The sequence below is a fragment of the Cygnus olor genome, chromosome 2 (genome assembly GCF_009769625.2).
Source record: "Cygnus olor isolate bCygOlo1 chromosome 2, bCygOlo1.pri.v2, whole genome shotgun sequence".
NCBI lineage: Eukaryota > Metazoa > Chordata > Aves > Anseriformes > Anatidae > Cygnus > Cygnus olor.
In genome coordinates this window covers 12,928,942-12,956,311 of record NC_049170.1, presented here as the reverse complement: position 1 = coordinate 12,956,311, position 27,370 = coordinate 12,928,942, and the positions used below count along the sequence as shown (strand labels likewise).

The 27,370-nt window shown below is 37.8% G+C and overlaps 2 long non-coding RNA genes across 4 annotated transcripts in view; both read right to left on the bottom strand.

Annotated features, from left to right (window-relative positions):
- Positions 1–281: 281 nt before the first annotated feature.
- The window catches only part of LOC121065810, a 35,495-nt gene continuing 8,406 nt past the window's right edge, over positions 282–27,370 (bottom strand). Inside the window, exons 3-4 of one of the 3 annotated variants that reach the window (XR_005817330.1) lie at positions 567–681; positions 282–407 (exon numbers count right to left, since the gene is read on the bottom strand). This is a non-coding gene — a long non-coding RNA (uncharacterized LOC121065810). Of the gene's footprint in view, positions 408–566; positions 682–22,556; positions 22,814–23,198; positions 25,692–27,370 lie in introns of those variants that run through there. The other 2 variants (XR_005817328.1, XR_005817329.1) reach the window with 2 other exon arrangements.
- On the bottom strand, positions 3,690–7,651 carry LOC121065813. Its single transcript, XR_005817334.1, has 2 exons — positions 7,524–7,651; positions 3,690–5,671 (listed from the first exon to the last, which is right to left on the bottom strand). It is a non-coding gene; the product is annotated as an uncharacterized LOC121065813 (long non-coding RNA).

Here is a 27,370-nt window from a genome sequence, read left to right as displayed (position 1 = left end):
GGCTCTGGTAGATCACAGGGGTTCAGGCAAAGCTCTTGTAGTTAGGAATAAGGGCATATGGAGGTGTGTCCAGAGAGATTTAAAGTTGCCCAGGGACTGGTCAGAATGGTTGTAAAAGGTAGACCAGAAAGTAGGCCACGTGAATTGTGTCACTTTTGACCAATTTTCCCCAAGCCCTTGGGCTGCACAAACATCGGAACTGAGTCCTCTGGGTCTAACTAAAAAGAAATGTGCATTGATAGGATGGACTGAATTTCCCCACTTTAGACTGCTGGACTTATCTTTCTATAGTATTTGTCATGCATAAACCTCTATATCCGAGTGTATTCTTGGTATTATGAGACCCGGAGCAAACATGGACCAAGGGGTTTTGTCCATTCCTTTCTTTTCAGATGGCTTTTTTACACCTGAAACCAACAAAACTGCATGAGGCTGAGCTTTCAAACTGTGTCCTTTGCAAGACATTCTTCACAATTAGCTGTTTCCCATGTGACTGAAGAGTGACACATTTTTAACCAAACATCATTCACATGAAAATTTATCCCAGAACATAAACCAAACCTCACCATGAAGCTTGTGGTCCTCACAGCCTTGCACCTCCACACAATGTTCTCATGTTGAGGCCTCTTGAGACAAAACTGCTGCTGGCCTGAGCCTCAGCCCTTCTTCCTATTCCACCTGCTGGTTGAAGCTTCAAGATGCACTCAGGGTTCAAATAGGATGCATGCCTAAGCCTTAACAGCCAATGGGCATGTGGCAACCCCATAGGTTGGCACATGTATCAGCTCTGGGATCATCACCAGCATCTTACTTCACAGAGCCAGCCCAAATTCTCTAAGACCACTTCAAGGTTGAATTCTACACCAAACACCACATAATGGACATTTTCTAGGATATTTGCTCATGCAAATGCTCATCTTGAATTCTGCAAGTCCCTTTTTGCCCACAGGTATAAAGCTATTTACTTACCTCAGATGTAATAAGACTTACTTTACTATGTATGAAGAAAGATTTCTGAATAATATATAAGAAATCAAAGCATTATTATTAATAAGGAGAGATCATAAATAAAGCCCTGCTTTCATACCCTTTATCAATCCAAACTGTTACTGAAGTCAGAGCATTATTTTGTGGAAACAAGTACTGCAAACTCCTTTAGAATTCTCCCTAATTGCTGCAGAAGTTTTGCCAGAATGAAGACAATAGGGTTCAGCCTATTGCAGGAGATTCAGCCTAATACAAGAGATGTTTATACTTACTGAAGCAAAATATTCAACTTATATTAGTTAATAGGAAAACAATCAGTTAATTTGCAGGTTTTTCTGTATTCTGAAAAAAAAAATATATATATATATATATATATGTTTCTATTCAGAAACGTCTAATGTTGCATCTTCCCATGTATGAGAAGAGTGTCTCCCCTGAATACTTCTATGGTTCTTACAGTTCCAGTTTTTAAGACTTCTTAGAGACCTTTTAATTTTTGTTTGTTTGTTTGTTTGTTTTTGTTTGGCTGGTTTAGAATTTATTTATCCTTATAACTTTCCTTCAGGATTGTTTATAGATGGGGTATAAATCTCAGTCATGTGATCAAGTTATTGCAGCTCAACAATTCGATATGCATTATCTGACACATGGTGACTGTCCTTGTGCTAACTCAGCCTGTAGCAACTGCAAGGTTATGCTATTTATCTTAAACTTTCTTCATTGTAAGCTAAGTCAAGCTGAATTTGCTGTGGGCTATGGTTATGAACACAGGCAACTGTTATGGGTCATCTGACTCAGAGAAACTTGTACAAGTAGCTTGACTGTGCATCTGGGCCTACTAGAAAGCATGGAGTGATTTTCTCGAAGCTGCACAAAAAATCTGTGCCAGAATAAGGAGTCCTACTTCATGTTGAAACCAGCAGATACTTCTAAGCCACGAAATGCCATGATGAAAGTAACTGGTGATCCTGAGAGAACATTCACTCTAAGCAAAATATATTTTTCTTTTCAAAGGGGGTCAAATATGTGAGTGACCTTGTTTCCAATCACCTAACAGAATGTTGAATACAGTGACAAGAACAACCCTATATTTGCATACAATTCCTCTGAACAATATTTTCCCTTTCTAATATTTTCCTTTTTTTTTTTTTCTCCTTTTACTTACAGTTGACTGAACTAACATCTCTTATCATGGTTTGCAAAGAAAAGCTGTAAAAAATTAAATTGGAAAAGCTAAATTATTTATACAATTTCATGTGCTGGATGTTTTGGTACAGTTGAGCCTTGCCTCTTCCTAATAGCATAAGACTATTAGGAATTGTAATACTCCTCGGGGGATGTAAGATTTATCAACCCTTGCAGAATGGGATGGAAGCCAAGGCAAGAGATTAAGGGATACTAGTTAAATTAATCAACCTTCTCTCCATATATCGGCCAGGAGAATGCAGTAAGTTGTTATTCATACATTTTACACAGTAGGAGCACAATTTGACCACAACCATATGCTGAATTTAATATTAAACCTTGGATCTTTCCAAAAACAACTCCGTAAAAATGTCAATACTTTTTTTTTTTTTTAGACAGATGACTCTATTCATTTTTAAGGCATTTAAGCGCGTGCGTGCACACACACACACACAGTGTTTTTCTTTACTAGCTCTCAAAGAGACCTTCCATTTTAGCCCTAGTTCAGGACCCCATTGTGCTTGTTTATGAGACAAAGTCTAAAGCAAAGATTAATGAAGAAGATACAAGAGATATGAATATTCCTTTTTTGCCCTCTATTTTTAACTATAACAGGGTCAAGAAGAAATTTTCCCTGTTAAACTGCAAACCTTGAAATGATATATTTTGCTTTATGCACAACACTGAAGTTTAAGTTTCCTGAAATAAATACAAATTATTCTGTTTCTGTACAAATTGAAAAACAATGTTATATAAGCAGTTTTTGGAACATATTAAAACTATAGAATAGTATTTTCTCAAAACCCAGAAATTTGTTAAAGTATTATAACACCAAGACTTTGGAGATCATCAAATTAGACCATCAATCCCGTGCAGTTTGAACTAAGACCATCTTTGTGTTATGTTTAACAAACCCCACAGGAAATTAATAGAATAGAACACAACTCTACATTGCAGTCAATACCTAAGCCAGTCATTAACACATATTGCTAATGAGGTGACCGTAGCTTGCCTATGACTTGTTCTGTAAGAAGGCTTGCTAGTCCAAAGAGTCTTTATATGGTGTTGCATCCCCCCTGTTTTCAGGTTACTTTGTGTAGCCTTACAGATAGGCTCTACCCATGCTGAACACCAGTGTGCCAAACTGAGCTATGGCCATCAGGTTTTAGAGGAGAAGCATTTGGTTGCTCAGTTCACTGTCATGGCCACATTGCCAGCTTTGTGCTAAAGATGGGTGTGAACAAAAAAACAAACAACATGCCTTGTATATTCTTCTCATGAAGAGACTTTTCTTCAAAGATCATTTAAGCATGTCTACCATAAAGTATATAAACATGTCTCTTAAATTACACATGTTTAGGGCAGTGAATCATGGCAGGAAAAGAGAATTTCAAAAATTCTTCATGATAACTCTGACATCAAGGCAACCTATGAAGTCAATAAAGATAAAACATTTGACAGTTCAGATATTCAGTTATTTTAGGTAGATGAAATGAGGGAAAATTAAACATCGTTTATCCGTCAAACATGTTTCAGAACTATTTATTTTTCTATGAACTCTGACACTGGTGTACACTATAGGGCTGTAATTTTTCATGCCAATGAGCAAGATAAAGCTGTGAAATAACAAATATATGGAAAAGAATGGTTAGGGTAAAAAAGGATAAGGAAAAAATAGTAATAATAATAATAAAAAAAAAAAAGACAATGGGTGGTAGACCTCACAGAAGGTGTAGTACATACTCTCAGTCACATGAAAAAGGGCCTGCCATACCACTCAGAAATCCTCGACTGTATCTGGCTGTATATCAGCTGAGTGTGGAAGTCATCCCTCACCAATTATTGTTCTGTTCACCTTTTAATTGAAAGGGATCAATAACATGACTGTTAAATAACTAAATAAATAAAACCTTATTAACAGAACATTTCATACGACAACACAAAATCTGGGAAAGAAAAAAAACAAAAGAGTAAAACAAAAAAAAAGAAGTCATCCACTGAGAAGATAACAGTGTTTGCAATGGTAAAATAAATCAACTGAAAGTGGAATGACTTCTGTAAAATGTCAACAGAAGTGTCTGGTTCACACATTCATATAATGCATAAGCCATTCACCTGACATTGTATCCACTTGCTGTTATAGTTTACCTGAATAAGGGCCTGTAAAAATTCATTTTTCACTCTATTATGCTATCAGAAGTGTTTGTTGTAAGTGAAACCCTTTCTAAAGTTCATTTATTATAAACCAAAGACAGTAACATTGACATTAAACCAAGTAACCTTATTGCTTTCCAGTTTTTCTCTAGATGTACTTTGCATTCATCTGCATTGTCACAGACCACCTAATCTAAAAGGGGATTATACAATCCTCTCTTGAAGGTACATAAACTATGCCTGAAATAAAGCATGTGGTTCAACAGCCCACAGGCACTATATTATAGCAACAGCTATGAAAGTTAGTCATAAACATACATTTCAATATGATTCAAAAAATCACCCATTGGAATTTATTGATTTGAAGACCAATGAGGACTTTTCAGTCATTTAGCCTGACATCTTGTGTTACACACACCATAGAGTTCACAGTGTTACTTCAATATTGAAACCAATGGAGCCATTTCTCTTGTCAAGATCAAACGCAGCTGTAACATAGGAACCTGTATGCCACCCCCTGAACCGAGGCTTGTGTACCTTTCAGGACTAATGGAAGGGTGGCTGCACATTTAGTTCTCCCCTTTTTCCTCCTTTTTCTTGCTCTTCTCCCAGTAAAGTCCATGGTTGATATTTTATATAAAACTTCTGGCAATAAAGTTCTTCTTAGGACAACAATTCCATAGGAAGAGAAGGAAGCAAAACATTGGTGCTATTTTCTCAGAGTTCAGGCAGACTGAGAACACAGGGTAGTAGCAGAGTATAGATGTAGAGTTCCCATATAGGAAATGTGTGTAATGCTGTGGTCCAGCTGAATTCATAAAACTGAGCAGCATGAAAATAAATTCCCAATAACAGAGTACACACGGTTCAGACAGGAAATAGTTTGCAAGAGATCCATGCCTGGTTTTGCCAGTTGTATTCACTCTGAGCATAAATTTACTCCAGAGTAGCCCCAAAGTAAAAAAAAAAAAAAAAAAAAAAAAAAAGTGAATCTTGTTTACAAATTATTTCTTTAAAAAATAAAGCAACTATATTTGATGAATGTGTTGTGTGCTGAGAATAGTTCATTCTACTCTACATGAGCCTGTACACAATGTTCTGAATTGTGCATGGTATTCAAAAATCTTCACATGAAAAAATAAATGCATTGAATCCAAATGAAGATATATTCCAAGCCTACGTTATGCACTGGGAAACTCTGGTCAAGAGTACCAGTTTTTGTTTATCAGCACCCCACCTGGCCATCACCTGGATTCAAAGCTCTGTAACCAGATAAACATGTGCAACTAGTCCACAAAGGGAAAAGATCATACCAATCCATTCCAGCTATTTCTTTCTTCTCAGGCTAGTAAACAGGAAAAGATAATAATTGGTGAGGTCACATGAATAGTTTTCATAAAATTAAACATTTTCAAAAAATAGGCAGATATGTTTGCTGTCTTGATTTTTGACTGGATAGTTTCTATATCAAAGAAGTAATTTAGTTGCCCAAAGAGTCCAGAAAAAAAAATCTCAATAACCGAGTGTTTGAGCTTGTAACTCAGGTGTCTGGAAGAGTCTTTTTGTCTCACAATGGCCATCTTTATTTTTCACATCTTCCCAAAATAAAGGCAGTGGTGTCTATACAGTTTTGAAACTGCCAATTTTTTTACCAGCCTGATTCATGACGATCCATTCTTTGTATAATGAACTTGGCAAAATTTAGAAGTTTAAAACTGTTTTTCAAGATCACTCTTTAGCAGAACATTAACTGAAAGAGAGAAAATCATCTGTATGGATGAAATATAATACATGTCAAGGAAGAGCAATACATCTTTCTTTCCAAGAATTCTTAGGACTTCATTAATTTTCCAAGCTCATTTCTTACCGTTTATTAATCCTGTGCTGCTGAATTTCCCTTTCTTGTGCTTTTTTATGATCTCTTTTATATTCACAGGTTGGGTTTCCCTTGTGAATCATCAAAATTCACATTATTTATATTTGCCTTACCCCCTCTATTTTTGCAGATAAGTCATGTCTGGGTACTGACTGAGACTGGGGAGTAACAGCAATGTTTTCTGGGTGCATATGGTATCACTGATTGCCTGTGATCACTGACCTATAGACTGTTATCAAAAAGATCAGTGACATGAAAAGGATTGTGCTATGCTCATAAGACTATCAAGAGGAGTTAGCTATCTAATCTGCTGAGATACTTCTGTAAATCTTGTTTGTCACCTACTGCCTTCTAAAGAACCTCAATAGCTGCATAAATCCTGCCTTTGATCTACAGTTCTTCCTTCATATTGTATTACAGCAGCACCAACACAACCATGCCCGAGGCACTCTACAAATTCAGTAAAACATATCTCCCATCCTTAAGAGCTTAAAAGACCTCTTCTACATGTATGAAAAAGGGAAAAAAAAATAAAAAATAAAAAAAAAATAAAAAGAATCAGAGAAAAAGCATAAGGATGACCAGAATTATGGAATGGCATTTTTCCAAGAGGAATCACCAAATATGCACTCCTTCCTGGAAAAGGAATCAATTAAGAGTCCCCAGAGGAACATGATCTATAAAATCATGAGTTACATAGAGAGGATAAACAGAGAATGATCATTCACTGCTCAATGTTGCAGTACAATGACATGAAATCAAAGTAGCAGTTGGCAGACTGAAAGCAAACAAGAGGACTTGGTTCTCACACAAGGCGAATATAAGACACAGACTTCAAAGCTGCAAGGCACTGGGGAGATCCAAAGGTTTACCCAGCTTCACACTGACAGAAGAGAAGTCTATCAGGGGTGATTGACTACTGAGATAGTGCTTCTGCCTGAGGCAGTCCATAAACATGAAATTGCTGGAAGTAGAGAGAGAATTCTTGGCAAGTTCTGCCAAATTTGCCCTGTTCTTAAACTCATCTGGTTTTGTTCCTTGTCAGAGAAAGATCTTGGACTAAATAAACCTTTAATATGGTCCAGAAAAGACTTTGTATGTGCTTATGTTACATTAAGAAAACAACACAAGTACAGAAAGCAAATTTGGATCAATGTGCATCACAGACCAGCAGCAGAACTAGTATCAGGTCTTCCATAAGAGCTGTACACTAACAACATTTGTATTTGTTCTCGTAAATAAAAGTGACCAGAGAATGTTCTTTGGCCCTGAAGCCAAGTGGCACAATGTGGCCATTATCCATAAATTTGAACTCTTTTACCTGCTGGAACCAGAGTTATCATATCCAGACTGGTCATTGGAAATGTTCCCTGGCCAACACCAACTCTTGAGAATTATCGTAATGCAAGGAAAAGCTTGATCTCTTCTCCAACACCAGCCCCTGTCTCTAAAGAAAAAATTGAAAAATATATATATATATCTCCTTTCTCAGTCAGGCACCTTTGGAGCCCACTGGCATGGGTTTCTTTTGTTGCAGAATAAAACAAGGATCCTACTTAACAAGTGCTTAGTGTGACTCGTATTATTGGCCCGGGCCTGCTGTCTATCCTGGAACACAATGCTGATGGTAATTATTAACCAGTGTCAGCTAGTAATGATGCCCAGTTCTATCTTTCCTATCCATGGTTACTTCTATTACACAGAAGTACTCACAGAATGTATTTACATTTCAGTGTCATTTGAAATCCTGGTATATACCCAAAAGTGACAAAATGCTCTTGTAGTACCTCCCTGGGGATCCAGATGCTGAAATTAATGCCTTGCTATGGAAAGTTGTGTGTGAGTTCCCAGAGAGCTGAAGAACAGTGAAGAATGGTAATTCTGTGTCATTTATGCTGCTTTTTCCAGACTAGCTTAACTCCCTGTTATGATAGCTTCTGTTATTGAGTTGGAGAAGGGAAGATAAAGAATCCTAGCTTTTTGTTTTCCTTCTTTTCTTGAAATTCAGCATCTTTAGTGAGCTAAGAAATATGGTTATCATCTCTCTCAGTTGTATACACACTAGTGTTATTTGATATTCCTGACACCAGGAATATACTGTTTAAAAAGTGGAGCAAAACAATGGGCATTACTCCTCTCTGTCCATATTTTCTGCTTCCCAATCAAAGAAAAGTACTTGAAAAGCGTGAACATTATGTTTAAAAATAGTTCTGCTGAAATATGCCCAGAGATCAGAAGAAACTTCCATATTTGGAAGAGCCTACAGTATGTTCTGCCAAAGTATTTGGTTTTTCTTTAGGTCAAGGCAACCCCGGGCTTTGCTGCTGTTCCCATAATGTGCTATAGACGGGGTGAAAGTGCTCTCCTGTCATTTCCAGTTTACAGTACAGTTTGTGCTAGCTGGTATGGGAAATGCCTTCGCAGTCATTTCTACACCAAAAACCTCAACAACTATGAAAGCACCTTCTCCCCTGCTGTACTTGTATTTCCTGTGGGTACCCATGGAGAGCAGTCAGAATTTTGTTCTGGAAAATTGTAGGATTTTTCCCCCTTTTTTTTTCTTGTCGACCCCTCCTCCACCCATCTGTTCAAAAATATTCCCTTGATGTTATAAAAGCTTTTTCTTAGAAAACTTGGAAGGAAGTAGTGCAAAAATTACATTCATTGCATCTATTTAGATTCTATTTCTTCCCTTCATTTTGTTTTACTTCTCAAGAAGTCAATTAAATTGTTTTCTTAAAATCCAGGTTTCTATCACATATTTCATGTCAGGAACATTCCAGTTACCAGCAGTCATAGTGAGTAAAAATTATATTTATGTTAAATTGGATTCAGCCAAAAAACTGAGATTTTCTAATTTTTTGCCTACTGACACCCATTTGTGTATCTAAAGAATCAAGTGCCTATGCAATGCTTCCAAATACTGTGATGTATTACTATGTGATTAACTCAAGTATGACTTTATATTCCCCTTGACCTACTCTTTGGGTAGCTAATTACTGTACTGGTATAGTATATTGCTTTGTATTTTTTGCCTTGTTTTATATTTTCCATCTTTCCTGACTCTGCCTTTCATGCTCTACTTGACACTAGCACTCATTTTCATGTTATAAAGAAGGTTGTTGCCTAAGCTGGAGAGCCGGAGGCATTACACATCTTCAGTTTTGTTGTGTTATCTGAGTATTTAAATCTTGCTCTGTTAGCATATGGATCCCAGGCCTTCAGAAAGCAGGTTCAATCATGGTGTTACCTCTGATCTCCTTTGCTGTCGTTCTAGTAAAACAGTCTGCTCCATTAAATCAGTGACTGTCTCCTAGGCAGCCCTGGCAATAAGAATGTGCCATTTATCATCTCAGTATTTCCTGAGTATTTCGCTCAGTCTGCTTGGTAGCCCTCCCTGATCAGCCCTTCTGAACCCATGGCATAGGTATCTCAAAGTCAGGGTGAAGTGACTTCTCTTATCCTCAAAGGGTGGCTGAGTTTGTCAGTTTTATTCAGTGTACAAAACTCTATGCATTGAAAATAATAATAAATAAATAAAGTGTGCAGGGCAGTTGGCAGCAATTAATGTCCAAAAACAATTCTTCAGTGCTTCACTGTAGCTCGAGCCAGCATACTTGATAAGTTTGATTAGAAATAACAGCAAGCAGCCAAAGACTCTTAATTCTGATTCAATCACGTTTGCAATCCATTTCTCTACCACTCTTTGTCCCACCACTCCTGAGGTGCTGCCTGGGCTTGTGGGGCCTTTTGGCCAAGGCAGCTCTAATGCAAAAGAAGCTGAGGCTCTGCTCTGTACTGAAGGACTGTGATGAGCTCACATTGTATCATAAAATGCAGTATAAAGTGTTAAAGATTTGCTTTCAAGCTGGAAAAAAAAAAAATGCAGCCAGTAAATCCTACATCTGGGTTTATAGGGACTTTGTTTTGTGGGCAATATCAAAGTTAGGAAATAAAATTTGCTTCAAGGATTAAGCCTCTAACCCTTGACTCTCCTTTGGCCAATAAACCATCTGATGGATAGTGTAAACCTCCATCAAATTCTGCTTCTCAACATTGATTTCTCTAGTCCCTAGGGCAAAGAAAACCAGAAAACTTTGCATGCTGCTTGGAGCCATGTCACCAAGCAAATCAGTAAGTTCAAAATATGACTTCAGGAAGATTCATATTTTGCATGACAATTGACTAGTTGATAAGTGTTGCGGAAGCACCAGGGTCTTAATTAATGATATGGCATGTCTCCAAGACCATCTCTTCATTCAAGAGGATACTACGCAGGAAGTCAACATAACCATCACAAAACTCCTCAGCAAGCCTTCCCTTAAAATCCTAGTGAGCGCACGATATAATTTGTGAATATGCCTGGTTTGGGGAACTCAGTCATTTAGGAAAACTGGAGAGGTACTCTTTATCAGGGAGCGTAGTGATGGTACAAGGGGTAATAGCTTTAAATTAAAAGAAGGTAGATTTAGATTAGATATTAGTAAGAAATTCTTTCTGATGAGGGTTATGAGGCACTGGAATAGAGATGTGGATGCCCCATCCCCGGAAGTCTTCAAGACTAGGTTGGATGGGGCTTTAAGAAACCTGGTCTAAAGGAAGATATCCCTGCCCATGGCAGGAATTTGGAACTGGATGATCTTTAAGGTCCCTTCCAAACCAAACTATTCTATGATTCTGGGAGAAAATTGAGGCCTGTGCAGCAGTCAGTGCAAATGTTGGTCTTCACTCTATTGTTTTGTTGTTATTGTTTTATTTTATTCTATTTCTGTACTTAGAGAAAAGCCAACTGAGGTAAGGATTCGATCCTTTTTCCAAGGGGAAAAATTATAGCTGCTTGGTATAATGACTTTGTGTTAGCTCTGACTTGATGACTGACGACAATCCAAACGTAAGAAAATAAGGTAACGTCTTATCTGTCAAGAGAAATGAATTGCTTTCAAAATCTTAGGTAAACTATGTGTTTCACTTAAAAAGAAAAAAAAAAAAAAAAAAGAGATTATGGGTGAGGCTGAACTGGGATTTGGTACTATTCAAATAGTAGAATTTACACCAGCAATATCTATGGGTTTTTTTTGTGTTTTTTTTTTTTTGTGTGTGTGTGTGTTTTTTTTTTTTTTTTCTGAGACCTTTATAATTTGATTGGGGTTTTAATCTGTTAAACATTCAATTTGCACTGAATTTCAGTGGACTCTAGATATTTCTTCCTCCTTATGCTCTTCTGACAATCTCCCTTCACCTGGAAGTATGGCTTATATACAATCCTGGAGGAGACATGAAGTACATGGACAGAATGGCAAATGTTTCTGCTTCAAAGTGTGTGTGACAACACTCAAGTGTTGCAGCAGTAGTGACAAGCAAGATAATGTTGGCTCCAAAGCAGCAGTCATAGCAGCTTAGATGCACTTAGCTCAAATCTTTTCTACGGTGGACTAAATTGTCTCAACTCACCTGATTTGTGCCTTTGGCTAAGAAGGCTCATAGGAGTGTTTGTCATGGCTCATTTGATGCGTGGTAACCTGCTACTTTGAAGTCATTTGACTGAACATCTGACTCTACCTCATCACTGTCTCTTCAGCTCTCACACCTGAAAGAGTGAGCTAGGAAATTAGGGAACACCTTAAAGAGACTGAAGGTTTTCTCTTACTCCACATTCATAATTGAGCCTTCTGGTTTGTCTTGCTGGAGCTGAGGAGCAAACACTGGGCAGTTGGATGCCCTCACATCCACCAAGACTTTCAGTAGTGACTTCTTCAGATGCTCAGAGGACCAGGAAGGACTCCAGGCTGGTAAACCAGCTGCCATATTCCTTCTGGATTAAACCCACCAACAGTCTGTTTGTTCCAATGGCAAAAATGTTTGTCTGTTGTCTTTATCAGTCCTTCCACCTTTACTCTTTACATGAAGTACATTGCCAACTGCAGGCTGGCAGCTCTTTTTAGTGATCCTTAATGGGAATATTTCACAGAGTTACCCTTTGTAGTACAGGAAATATTTTAATAAACACCATCACTGACAGAGGCTGAGCCAAGGAACATAATATATGAACATAAAGAATTGCCAATTGTTATAGGTTTTGTCTAGCACTTGTGGAATTGCACTTCCCATACTTCTTTTCTTTTCTGATGTGGTATATACTCTTAGTCTTTCACATCATATTAAATGAATGTGTCCTTACTGTTGACTTGCTTTCCTTTTCCTCCCCTTCTAAGAACCGCTGGTTTTATTTTCATTTCTGGCTTACTCTAGAGCCAGCTTACATTTGATCACTACCAGTACATCAGAGGGAATGTATAGTACATACTGTGCTCTCAGTTGGGTGTGTGGGGAGCTATACATAAAACTCAGTTAACAATAATATGACTAATGAATATGCTGTACCATGGGTTTCCTGCAAAAGAGCAACTTACACAACCCAGCCTTTATCACATTGTTTTTGTTAGCCATCGCTCTTTATTTACTGTCACTGAGACTGGGAAAGATAGCTTATTTTCTCAGCGTTGTGCATATGCATCTGTGCTGGAACTGGCAGTACAACTAGTTCTTCTCCATTTTCCTGCATGTTTTATAACTTGTTTTTATTTTATAGTGCTCCAGTAAATTATTTCCCTCTATATTGAAGTGGAATGTCTGTACACATTCTACCTAGCACATTGTATTCTCCTTTTAAGAAAGCATAAAGGATTATAGTAGACCTTACACAGCTCTCATCAATATACTGAAGATCCTAGAAATGCAGGGTTCTTAGCTGACTTATTCAGAGTCAGGGGTTTAATTCCAAGGTGTCAGCTCACTATAGGCCTTGGATATGATTTCCAAACCTCTATAAAGCACACTGCTTAAGTCAGTATCACTTCTACATGCTTATGCATGGGACAGATATACTAGATGTCCAGGAAAGCTGTTGCTCCCTCCTTTGTCCTCATCAGTCCATGTGCTTTTGGAGGGTTAGAAAATGGCTGCATCACTGCTCAGCCTCTCCTTCCCCAGAATATTTTCCACTCTGTCACAAAAGCTGTACCTTTGCTGCCTAGGTGCTCATACTTTAGATTCAGGATAGAACAAATACTTTACTGACTGGATTTTATAACAATTGCTGTAGTTGGGTCCTGAGTGCTTGTTGATGTGAGAGATAAAGGAAGAGTACAAAAAGTTTGGCAGGACTACCTAGTCTTTAACACCTTCCTTTCCTCTGGGTTTGTGCCACTTCCTTCTTTAATCTCTACGCTCATTAGAAATGCAGTCATCGTAGCAAGGAAATGCTGAATTTCAAGGCAAGTAAATTGTAACCCACTCTCAGAAAAGATCTACAAGGGAAATCTCTGAGACATGATTGTCCATTTACATAGCAAATATATATCTTAGCAGAACAGTTCAAAGACAAGAGAATGGCCATTAGAGTCATTGCCATTTCAAATGAATGCCACACAGCATCTCCATTTCAGATCATTCATCCATCTAAATATTTAATTGTTTCTCCTAATTGCTCTTTATTAGCCCCTTTAGCCACTTCTCCAGTTGTACTTTACAGTGCAGAACCAAGTAATTTACAAAAACATAATTATTCATATTTCAGTAAAAGTATCTCTTTTAGACTGAAGGAATAGGGGAGTATGGTGCAAAATGTGTGGGGTTGATGTATACTCAGTTCAATGTTTCTTCTAGTGATTAAGCCAAATCTCCTTCAGAGTTTAAATATTTAAAGGAAGAATTCAGTGTTATTCTTGGAAAGCTTACTATTTACACAAAGGAGTGGACTCTACAAAAAATCAATTCTCAGGCTGTGAGAGGCAGCAGCCTCTTAGGTTTTGTGCTTCTCTGACTCAGACAGATAAAAAGGCTTCATGTCACATTTTGGCTCCTCAGTGAAATCCTTATCCTGCTTGTTTGTTCCTCTACAAAAGCTACATGAAATTCTTTTAAAGTCCTATACCCAGCCGAGGACTGATCCCTGGGCTACGGAAAAAGAAGTGACTTGCCAGTCTGCTGTACCCCTCACTACCAATGAAGCACAGATTTCTGCATGACCAGTCTGGAGCAGGTGCTACAAAATATTCATTTTTGTATCATAACAACACACCACTTTTGCATACCTCCCCCTTCCCAACATCTTCCCCCAAGATAAGATTTTTATGCATTAATAATATTGTGTACATCAATTAAGGTATTTAAAATATTTCTTATTCTCTCTCAGAATGACAGACCACCATGAGGTATTTTTGTCTAGGAAATAAAATGGAAATATCAAAACTACTAGGTACTTTTGGGAATCAAAAACAAATCTCTAAAACAAGACAATCCAATACTGTGCATTTTTAAAATGCATTCACTTGTTTTCATTTTTTTTCCTTTTTTTTTTTTCCTTTTTTTTTTTTTTTTTCCAAATACCCCAGATCTACAGAGAGGTGAAATAAACATTATATATTGTACAAATGTGAAAAAAGATACCTCAGTATTTTGGAACTGCTTAAAACAGTGGGAGACCTAGCCTGCAATCCTTATGTAGAAATTACCCAAATAAAGCTCCCACTGAAGCCAATTATTTTACTGCCATTTATACAATTGTATAAAATGAGCTACATGCTTTACAGAACAAATAAAGAAAAATCACATGGTGCCTTTATCGTCTTTCCTAGTTTGTCTTACTCTCACAATTCATTGCATAACAGTAACAAACCATAGGAGCAGAGTAGAAAAGAAACACCATAAATGGCTATAGAAAACTATAAAAACAACAGCTGGAAGGGAGCAAAAGTTCCTCTGTTGAGGTCAGATGGATACTTATTTTTAAGCATTTAACAGAATAACTTGCTTTTTGATTGACTAGCTGATAAATCAACTGGAGTTTTACCTAAGTGGATACTGAATGAGGACTTGTGAATAAACCTGTTATAAACGATTAGATCACTGCTGTGTATTATGGCATTATTTTTATCCAAAGCCTTTTACTGAAATAGCACAGCTCTCGCCTGAGCTCCCTTGCCAGACGGTGCTGTGAGGAGCTTTTTGGCACTGCTTGCTCCCCCGCTGATTCCCCAGCCCAGTGGGCATTGCAAGGACGTGGGGGAGCAGTAACCCTGCTGTGCTCCTTGCCATCCTCCCTCTCCACTCCAGAAGCTCAGCTTCTCCCCACAAGCACTGGGAGGGGAGGGGGAAGTAATTTACCAGAGTTATTATTATTACTATTATTTAGCAAAGAAATCATCTGCAATTTCATTTTTGCTTGAAATCTGACCATTCATATTCTACAAGGCTCTCCACAAAAAGAAGCTCAAAAAGGCCAATCTTAAAGGGAACTTGGCTTACAAAGATTTCTGATCCTTTCCCTTCCCTTGGTGACTCCAATATAAAACTCCACTGTAGTCGACAGGATTATATTGCATTGAAATGGAGCTATGAGTGGGAGTACAGTGAGACCATTGTACGAGACTCCCATTACTAATCATTTAATTGGAGAGTAAAAATATTTTCAGATTAGCCTTGGCATTAATAAGAAGAAAGAACAGGGATATCTCTTTCAGGCACATTAGCAGTAGAGCAGAAGGGACTTGAAAGAAATGTGATGAGGACATATGGGATGGTAGAGCAGAACCTGGAGCTGGGAAGGGAAAGGAAAGGAAAGGAAAGGAAAGGAAAGGAAAGGAAAGGAAAGGAAAGGAAAGGAAAGGAAAGGAAAGGAAAGGAAAGGAAAGGAAAGGAAAGGAAAGAAAGGAAAGGAAAGGAAAGGAAAGGAAAGGAAAGGAAAGGAAAGGAAAGGAAAGGAAAGGAAAGGACAACTGGAGCGAAACTTTACTATCATAGGTGTATTTAAGTGTGTTTATATACCACAGAAACCAAGGAAGAGTTAAAATATACAGAAATGACAGTGCACCTGACAAAAAAAAAAAAAAAAAAAAAAAAAAAAGTTCTTCTATGAGTAACCTGTCTCCTAGGTGTCTTATAAACATGATGAAAGGTAGTAAAAGAAACGGGGGGAAAAAAAGAAAAAGAAAAAAAAAAAAAGAAAAAAATAAATAAAATATTTTGATAAATGAGTAGACAATGGATTATGAAATGGGAATATTGTTGTACCCGCATAATAACCTTTCACTGGCTTGGACCGAGATTTAAGATGGTTGTGAGATTCAAAATGTTCTACATACTCTGGCTGCAGTATTTTTGTGATAATGACACATGGCAAGAAAATGTATTACTATATTCTGCTTCAGCAGCAGAAGCACTTTTCTCTCCATTCAGGTTCAGCAACTTTATGACACTGTGGAAAGAAAGAGATCATTTTTTAAATATTCTGTCATCAAAAAGGAAGCAAAGTGAAAAATGCAGAAATGCTTCTCTCCTCTACTTCAGGGCTGAAAATCCCTTCTGCAGTTGTGCTCACCTTTCCATCGAGCATTTGTGAGCCAGTGCTGGGGGAAGCTCCCCCTACTTTGATGAACTGAAAGAACAATAGAACCAAACTGGTTTTGCGTGTACACTAGGCCAGATCAGACATGTTTTCTGGGCTAGAATTTATTTTGTATAGATATTCCTAAACTGAAAATATCACCCACTAAAATGAAAATGCAACTAATACTGTAACTGTACTTTACCTTGTTGTGTAACTAAAAGTAGCATTCGGTGTGACCTGAGTTCCTGTGCAGCATAACTGATACCTTATTCATAGATATTGGGGCTCAGACCTGACTGAAACTAAAATAAAGGGAAAAAAGGAAACATGACTTCTGGTATTAAATTTTCTATTTAAGGATTGTGTGTTTCCATAAAACATTATCTGGCTGAGGACCTGGATCTAGTATAAGAAGATCTCTACTCACTGAAGCAGAACTCTAAATCAAATTTTGTGTTTTGCCAATGAAGTAAGAAATGGTATAGTTGTGGCGAAAAGGGCTTTACTGGCTATTAAAAGGGCTCAGATCTAATACCAGCTGAGTGGATAAACTGATGCAAATCATGAGCTGAAAATCACTGCACATTGCTCTAGTGGGCACACTGAAGCCCTACTCTTTTCCACGTCATATGCCATTTGCCACTCTCAAATGCAGAGATAGATGGGTATCACACAAATATATTTGTTCTTATATTCTGTGTGCAAGAGATGATGTGTTGACAACAGCGCAGTAGAAGAACAGGTCAGAGAAGATACTACACTGAGAGACATCATGGCTAAAGGTAGCATCTCTTTTCTGTCCAGCAGGCATTATTTCCTCTACATGAAAGCACAGCTGGGATAGGATATTGCTAAAGCCAAGAATTTTTTAAGATGTATTATTTTGTACTTAGCATTACAAAACTAGAAATGGATTAAGTAGAAGGGAAATAACTGAGGTACTTCCAGTGGGACTTAAGTTCACACCAAATTTACATGCATAATCTATTCTCAGATAAATTATACAATTACAAACTATCTCCCCAGTGTGTCCCACATTCTGAAACCATGGCTCTGAATGCAAACATCACAAACAGCACCCCTGTAAGCAGTACTTATTGGCACCTTCATAAATCATCTTATCAGAATCAAAAGCCTGGATAATCCCAGGGACTAAAACCCAGATTCTTAAAGGTATTTTAAGGATCTGTGTGTGTAGTGTCTTTTTATGTTTATCGCTGATTCTTACAGTCTCTGAGAAAACAGTGCCTCTGACATTTCCTTATCTCTCTGACCACATTCCCTCTGCTGCTCAGGTCTCTAACCATCCCTTACCTCTTCAGGTGGAGTCAGACAATTTCCCCATTCTCAGCCTGGGTATCAAACAGAGCCCCTGTATAGCAAATGAGATTTGCTGAAGAAGGTTTAACTTATGTCCCAACCTTGCAGTCCTGGTCCCTTTGAAACGGGATCTGTGGTAAAAGCTTTCTTTTAATTAAGAACAAAACTGTTCTTGAGAAAACATATCTATCTCCAAAGCAATACAACAGAGAGTTGATTGATATATCTTTTCTTCCATAGCTTTGCTAATTCTGACAAATCTCAACTTTTTGCTGCTTACACTCCCACATTTTCCTCTTCAGGACATACTGTTCTCAATAACAGCTTTACCAGGTAAACCAAAGCCAGCAGTCCTGTCTCTGAAAGTGAAGCAAATGCTTATTAGCACCAAAGAAGGGCAAGTACAGAGTAACCTTCCCTCTGTCACACATGCGATCCTTCACTCAGGTGTTGCATGAGACAACTCTTTTCAGTGTCCAACAGTGGACCTATCTCAATAGACTTTTTTTTTTTTTTTTTTCCTACAGATTAGTCATTTTTACTTCTTCGGTGCTCTTTTATCTTTCTTCCTTGTATTGTTTTCTATGTTTTTGAAAAAATAGGGCTTGCAACCCACTAAAAGTGAAAACAGGATTATTTCAGATTCCCTTGACCCTTCTCTCTATATGCTAGAGCTATTTCAACAAATCTATAGCGTGTGGATTTTTTTTTCCAGACCTTTTTTCACACAGCCTGATGTTAAATTATTTTAATGTTTTCATATGGAACAGTTCTTAGTTCCCTCTGTAATTTACAACTATCTAGCAACTTTTCCTTGTTGCTCACAGTATTTATAGTAAATATAATTATCCACAGATGAGATGCAGAAACTGCATAATTTTCTTAGTGGCCCTTCAGCATTTAACTATGCCAACTACATTGTGGAGATGTCTGTCTGTTGTCTCTAGGTAGACAAAAACTGTTTTCAGTCTCCACTGCTTTCATTCCAGCACAGATTATAGGCACTCCTTTGTCTTGGAAACATGATAATATAATAAAATAAAAAATAAATAAAATAAATATATATATATATATTATTTTTTTTTAAGGTGGAGGATTCAGTTTTAGAGGATTCGATACAATGCTGACATCCATTACTCTGGAGTCAGAATAGCCCTGAGAGGAAAAGAGATAAGAGATCAAAAGAGAAAAGACAAACCCAAGAATTATCACTTCCAAAGAAATGATGGAACCAACCCAGGAGGACATGTGAGGGCAGAGGGATAACATTGTTCATCACATTTTCTGTGGTATTGCCTAAGGGTAGAAGAAGAATTTTCACTAGATGTCTATAAGCAATTTAATCGCCTGTGTAGTTCTGGATATTATACACCCTAATAGTCGAAACTTCTGATTGTAGAGATTTTGAAAGATATTGTTAGGAAAAAAAAAAAAAAAAAAAAAAAAAAAAAAAAAAAAAAACATGACTGGTTTATCTCTCTGAGACATGACTGCTCAGAGCTTGACTCAGGATAAGCTGACTCTCTATTCTTTCAGGGAAACCTAATCATCATTATTTGTGTCTGCAGACAAAAACCCTGAGGAAGAAGGGAAGCTGAGGGACAACTACATGTATTTTGTGTGTATGTGCACAGGGTTAGATTTGTGATGTCAGCCAAAGAGTGAAAAGAAAAAAAAAAAAAGAAAAAAAAAGGAAAACCTTGAGGAAATGCAATGGAGCATGGCAATATAACCAGTCACCAATATAAAAGTTCTCATGATGGAAACATAAAGCAAAGCAGAAGATGTTTGGCAGTAGAGCCTGTTTCTCACCACCTTGACCTGAGGATAATCCTAGTAGGAAACAGCTTTCTCTTTAAGTTTATATAGACCTACAAGGATGTTTTGTGGGGACAGAGGGCAGTGAGTTTGTGATGTTTTGTTTTTCTAAGCTACAGAGGCTTGGGCATTTCTCATTAAACTAAAGAGTTATGTTCTGAAGCATCAGGCAAAATTCTGCAGTATGCACTTACAGCCCACATGTGCTAAGTCTGTGATGGTTATAGAAACTAATCACAAAGCAAATATTAAAAACCTGAACCCATTCACAGGTATTCACTAGAGTCCAGATCTCGCTTCCACGTCACATAAGACTTTTTTAATAGCATATAAATTATGAGATCTTCAAGACTCCATACAAAAAAGTATCTCATAAAGATATGAAAAGCTATGTTTCAGGTCTCTTGAGCAGTGGCTATAATTAAAACTGTTGAATAGTGATTATAGACTTGAACTATGAAAATAGTGAAGGAGAATCAGTGAAAATAAAGGTCTTGATTAAATTGGGACCTGATGGGGAAGAGCTCAGAGACTTTTATAAAACATAATCTGTAATAAAATTTTGAAAGTCAGAGATTGAGATTACAACAGGAGAATTAACTTCTAACTAAATTTCAGCTAACACTGATTTTTACTTATTCAAATTCCCTTTGACTTAATTTACAATATAATTTAACAATTGTCACAGAGTTTTACCAATAGTGGGTTGCAAGAAATCAGCCAAAGTTTAGACCAGGTGAACTTGTAAAAAGATTAAAGCTCTGGAATTTGGACTAGAAGTGTCAGATGATGAGTTTTTCTGATTCTGATTGTTTTTGAAGGAATTACTGTAAAGACAGGCTGTGCTTTGGCCTTTCATTTTTGGGGGTCAGGGGCAGAAACTACTAAGATATACAAAAATATAATGAAATGCTAGTGGTTTCTTTGCTAGCCAACTGCACTTATAAACTTACAAGCTTGCTACATATGCAGGCCACATATGGACAAATGATTAGGTAGCTTGCTTCTTAGTTAATGGTCTGAATTAATCAGTGACATGAAGGAGAGTGACTTGAATGAAGGACTTTCTGTGCCAAAAAGCTTTTATGTGGGGACATAGTTAGACATGGCACTGATGCAAGATTTAAAAAAAAAAAAAAAAAAACACCTAAGTGCTTCCAAGCCAAAGATCTGGTTTGTGCTGACCCTGCTTTGAACTTATAAAGGAATGAATGAATTCTGATTAGCAGACTAGTTTTCTCCTTCATCACTGAATACACAGTGGGAGAAATAACCATATTGATAGAACCATAACAATTGCACTCTTACCTGAGCATGAGAAATGAAAGAGACTCAGAAGAGGGGGATGGAAGGGACTAAAGGGTTGTCTGCCATGGGTACCCTTGCAATTCCTTCTGAAACTAGTTGATCATCTCCCCCTCACACTCAAATGCTTTGCCACCAAATTCTTCACCACCTGAAAAGGTGTATGCTATGGAAATGCTTGCAAACAAAAGAAATTAATGAAGCTGGTGAAACAGGACATGAGAGGCAGTCCTTGTAGTAGTATCTTCACAGTGCACCTTCTTACATGTTTACTATACCCCGTGTCCGGGGCACTGACTCTTGGATTATGCACCCCCACACTCCCAGTTTACTGGATAGCACTGGTAAATCACTTTTCACATTCTCTGCTTTCATTTTCTGAAAAGTTTGGGAAAAAAAAAATCATGTTTCTGGCTTTGTTTGTAAAAGGTACTCTGAGCTTGAGCTATGTGCTATATAAAGGCATTGGTATTGGTATTCTTTTTTGTTAGCAGCAGTGAGAATTATTTTCCATATAAAGAAACAACCAAAGACATGTTCGAGCTAGCTGAGAAGGCAGTTCTTTGCTCTGCTGAGCAAGAGGCAATCCAGGTGCCAAGCTTTCCCTTTAAGCCAAAAGAAGAATGAAAAACCCCAGGGACAAAGACTGACTCTTTCTTCTCTAGGGGCTCAGATCAGCATGCTATTTGTAGGTTCAGGAAACCTTGGGTCCATATCTTCCACACAAGCTGAGAGCTGCTGAAATGAGATCTAAAGATAACATAAGAAGGAGGAAAAGCAGAATAGGGAATCCCATGGTAAATTTAAATTCTCTGAAACACTTCAAGAAGAGCATTTAAATGTAGCTACCCCTCAAAGAGGGTGATGACAAGCTATGATGTGCAAGGATTTTAATGCATGACTTCAGTTTTTCAGAACTTAAATGTGAAACCACATGTGTGGTAAGCTGAGATATGTCTTCATAACTTGCAGACTGAGCAATTGCAGTCTTGAGGCTGGGAAAGGAGGAGCCCTGATGAAAGGTTCAGATGTTGGAGCTTCCACATGATCTTTGCAGATTCCCTGTTCAGGACCCAAGGAAATCTCAAATAGAGAAAAGTTTTCTTTTCCCCAAGTACATCTGCCTTCACAGAGGCAAATGCATAAATCTGTCTGGATTCAGCCTAGCCAGTCTGGGAAGCAGATCACAATGACCTTGCAGTCAACTCTTTCTCTCAGCAAAGTCAAACTGGCTTCAGGACAACAGCAACAAGCTATTGCAAATGTGACCATAGAAGATAGAATGTTTTTCTTACTACCTCCACAACATAAGAATGCAGTCTTTCCAGGTTAGGTTAAAACAGAATTACAGCCTAACTCAACCATTGCATGTCAAGGTGACAAAGTAGACAAAGTGAACACGATATGGTGACATCCTAACAACAGTCATCGCATCCAATGATAATAACATCTCAAGGAGAAAGAGCAGTAGTCAGGGAACTACAAAAAAAAATCATGCTTCCACAAATTCCTCACCCTTGATTATGACCATACAATAAAATGCAGACTATGGCAAGGACAACCTTGACCATCACCTAACACCCAGTTACCAGCTGTATACAAAAAAATCAGATCTGACATATCATTATATCCATTGGCATGTTAAGACAAACATCCATGGAGACAATTTAATAGATTAATGACTAAAGTTGTCAGCAAAATATGATTATTACTCCTCCAAAATATAATTAATACTCCTCTATTTGGCCCAAAATTAAATCCGATGGCTTCTTTCTTGGCCCCTGAAAAAGAAAAAAGGAAAAAAAAAAAAAAAAGACATCAGGAAGATGGCTTTAAGATCAAATGTAATGGAATACGAGACAGGCCATAAAATTCATGGATTCATGGTAAAATGGACACTGTCACTACTGTAAACCAGACATACCACTCAGGCATGGGGTGATAAAAATGTATAGTTGAGGCACAGAATTTCAAATGTAATTAATTTTGATTGATTAAATTACTTGATGTCACCATATGTTTTTATTTACTTCTAAGGCATTCTTGCCCTCAAGACCAGAAAATGAATACAAAGTGTCAAGGCACAAGTATGAGATAAGGTGCAAGTCCCAAAGCAGGAGGAAAAAGCTGTATTTGAAAAAAAAAAAAAAATAGAGTTGTACTGACCCATTCATTAGCTTCAGAGTTCAGCTATTCTGCCTTGTTGTATGCTGTTTGTTCATGAGAGCTGATGAATCATTGAAAGAGGAGCTCATATGCCTGTGATAACATGCTACAAGGAAAAAGTCTGAAAAGTTTATTCAAATTATCTCAATATTCAGTCAAAAGACTGTATGTTGATTTGAAAGATCTCAGTAAGAATCTAAGGCCACTGACAAAACAGGAAATATTGAAGGAAAAAATCCATTTAAATACTAACATCAGCAGAAAATCACTAGGAGCTGCTTGTTAAGCTTAATGTCATTTTAAACTTCAGATTCTTTCAGTTGATACCCAGCAGGAGTAAAATTTCTATGTACTTGTGGAGATATTGGTGTTTAAACAGATGTCAGAAGCCTTTTAGGTATAAATGGAAATTGAGTTACAGATTATGGTGGCTTAGGGATTTGAGTGGTGTATAATATCAAAAACTGTATCTGAGAAAGAATGTAGTGTTGAAAATAATGATCTTCAAATTCCAGTATATGGAAAATGTTAAGTTTTTTAAAACTAGGTTTTTTGAGTTATATTATTAACAAAGTAGAAAACTACTAAAACGAAAAAGAGAATCAAATATTTAATTTGGTATTCTCCATTTCATCCTCCTATGTGCTTTTTCCTTCCAGACTTTTTATTTCTTTGCATTCTTTTTTAACTTATACTCTCCAGAGTGCCTAATGCAATTCCTATATAAACTCAACCTCAAAATCTGATCCACAAACATAACAGATAAAACCTAAGCTCCACCAGCTACAAAAGGAAAGTTATATATCCCCCCAAAAGCCTAGCTACCTGCTGGTGTCCAAGCTCATTGGGAAATGAGCCCAATGGGTTGTCCAGAGTTTAATAATTTGGGGCCTTTTCCTGTCAGGGACCTAGGACTTAATTTCTATATCACAATTCCTTACTGGTAGTGGAAGTCAGGAAAGACTGTACATTAGGTTAGAAAATGGAGCACAGGGATTATGCAGTGGACTGCTCTGAGGAGAATGAATGCATCTGAGAAAATCTCCATAAAGAATGCTGTGCTATATCTTGAAACATTCTTTGAAAAATTAACATGGAACTACCAGTATTTCGGAAAGAAATACCTCAAGCAAGTAAAAATTACTAGAGGCCCACTCTTTCCAGTATATACCTGCATCCATAAAGTTCACTTCAGAAGATTTTTAACATGCTATTTTACTCTACATGTAAGTTTTGCAGATCAGTGACATAAGACTTCTGTATATGATCAGCAGCTGAGAGGTAAGAAATTGCTCTTGTATCTACAGATTACTTTAACATACCTCTCTGGAAGGCAGAAAACTCATCCTGATTCCTGTTTGCACTATTTGCTATTTAGAGCTTCAACCTGAATTTATAGTTACACCTTAATTAAATCTATTTTCCATTCCCAGACCTAGTTAAATATAAATATAAACCTACCAAACAAATACATAATCAATCTTTTCCTCAACTTAATCTAAAAAGCCTAAAATGCCAGTAAGTATTTGAGCTTCTCTTGAGCACTTCTGTCAAACTGGCAAGGAAACCAAGGCATTCTCTGGAGTTGAAATAAAACTTAGTGGTCCAACTGTGTGCTCTCAGATGGTACCATCTTCAACAGGTCATCTTCAGAGAAGTGATCTTTTTGTTCATTCTAAAGGTGCTAATTCAGAGCATGTCTGAATAGAAAAGTATTCGTTATTACCCTTCTTTTTTGACTAGGTCTTGGGTTATATCAGTCTGTGCTTTAGAAATCTGTGACAAAGGATTGAATAGGTGATAAACACTGCAGCTTTTTCCATAAATAAGGTTATTTCCCTCGCATGGGTACTTTTGGATCTATTTTTGCTATTTATCTATTTTTGTCTTGGGTTTGATGCGTGCATGGTTCCTGTGACTTCAGAGAGAACGCCGCATGTGTGTCAAAGCTGAATACAGCTTTTTGTTCCATGGGCCACATCATTTTTACAGAGTTCTGATTGTTCCCAGTTCTGAGACTTCTGTCTTTTGAATTGTTTCCTAATGCATGCCATTAATCTGGCATGATTCAGGTAAACCATCTAAATGAAGAGTTTTCATTTTTATGCACAATATTCCACTTCCAACGTAAAACTACACATAAAAGCAGACATACTGTGTCAGACAAAAGTACACCAATCCCAATTCTCTGCTGGCGGTCAAAAACAGATATCCAGGCAATTGTACAGTCCTAGAAGTACAGGATGTTGTCTCTCCCAGAATACATTCTGGGCCATCATCTGAGCACAGATCAGGGATTTCTTTGCCTTCAGTAGTCTCAAAGGAATTTCTCAAACCACTAGCCCATCCACGTACTCTTGTAGCTAATGGAAACATTTAGCATCCACATCATTCTGTTGCCAGGAATTTCACGGCTTAGCTGTATCTGTATGAAGAATCATTTTCCCTGATTTGAAGGTCATGCACGCTGGTTTATGTCCATGCCTCCTAGTTCTTTGAGAATAAAAAGTAAACAACAGATCTTTGTTTGTCCTGTCCATTATATACCATAGGCCTTTATTTTATCCACCTAAATCATCTGCTTTGCAGACTGAAGAGTCCTAGCCTACATAGCCACTCCTCACAGGGAAACCATTTTATACCTATGATGATCTTTTTTGCCCTTTCTGAAATTCTCCCACAGCTTTTTTATTACCCTGTATATTATCTTCCAGACAAAAATGCACCCTGGATTTACACAGTGGCATGCCGAAATAGTTGAGGTTAGTCTAAATCCTGGTTCACTGTGTTGCTGGGGGTGGGTCTGTGTCGAAATCAGTCAGAATCGGTCAGAACATTCCACTTACTGTTGAGTACTGTATCCTTGTACAAAGTCTGGCCTGACATGTGACTTCACTCAAGTCACATCTGCTTTAACATCATAAGAATCCTGACCCAGCAAGGTATACATGCATATTTATACAAATACATGAACAGAGTAGGAGGCAATGAAATTTTGATAACATCTTTATACTTTTCAAATTGGCAGGCCCACAAGGCTCATACAAATCATAGAATTGGAGGATGGTAGAATAATTAAGGTTGGAAAGGACATCAGGAGTTCTTCAGTCCAACTTCCTGCTCAAGTCAGGGTCAACTGTGAGTTCAGACCAGGTTGTTCTGGGCTTTGCCCCTTTAGGTGCTGAAAGTTTGCACTGGGTTACCTTCATCACACCTGACTGTCATCAAGGGTAAAAAAGATTTTCCTCACATCCAGAACTTCTCCCTCTCTTTTTTTTCTTTTTTTTCTTTTTTTTTTTCTTTTTTTTTTTTTTTTCAGTTTATGCGTATTGGCTTTCTTGTTCTCACCATACACTGCTGCACAGATCCAACTCTTCTTCTCAAAGGCCTCCCCTAGATGCTGGAGAGCTAGTGTTAGGCCCTTGCAGAGCTCATTTTTTCCCTAAAGGTCCTGTCTCCAGGCTGACCAGGTCCATCTCTCTCAGCCTCTCTGCACACAGCAATTGCTTCAGCCCTGATTACTGCAATGGCCTCTGCTGAACCTGTTCTAGTTTCTCAGTGTCTTTCCTGGGAAACCAAAACTGGACAAGGTACCTAGATGTGGTCCAACACATGCAGAACAGAGGGAGAGGATGTCTTCCCTCCTTCCTCTGGCTGTGTGCTGTTCATACATCTTGGGATGCTGCTATCCCACATTGCTGCCAGGACTCATTGCTGGCTCCTGCCCAGCTTGCTGCTACCCAGGCTCCATGGCCCTTCTCACAGAGCTGTTCCCCAACCACTAAGGCCCAAGCCTATGTCACCTATGTCCTTCCTGGCTGCAGGACTAGGCACTGGTGCTGGCTGAATTTCACATAGTTCCTGCCTGCCCATTCCTCTGGCTTGTTCAGATCCCTCTGGATGGCAGCCCTGCTCTCAGGCGTATTGACTTTCTCTCCCTCCCCGTCCTCTAGTTTGGTATTGTCTGAAAACTTGATCAGAGTTGCCTCCTTACGACATTGATAAAGACATCTTTTTAAAAATTGGATAACAGTGTAGAGAAGCAGGCCTGTTGTCAGCTTCTCAGTTCACTATGGTACATTTGTTATTTTGAATATTTTTGTGAAGTAAGCTGTAAATCAATTGTTTCCATGTATTCTAATGCACCAGTTTATGTCTTCATTTACCTGTGA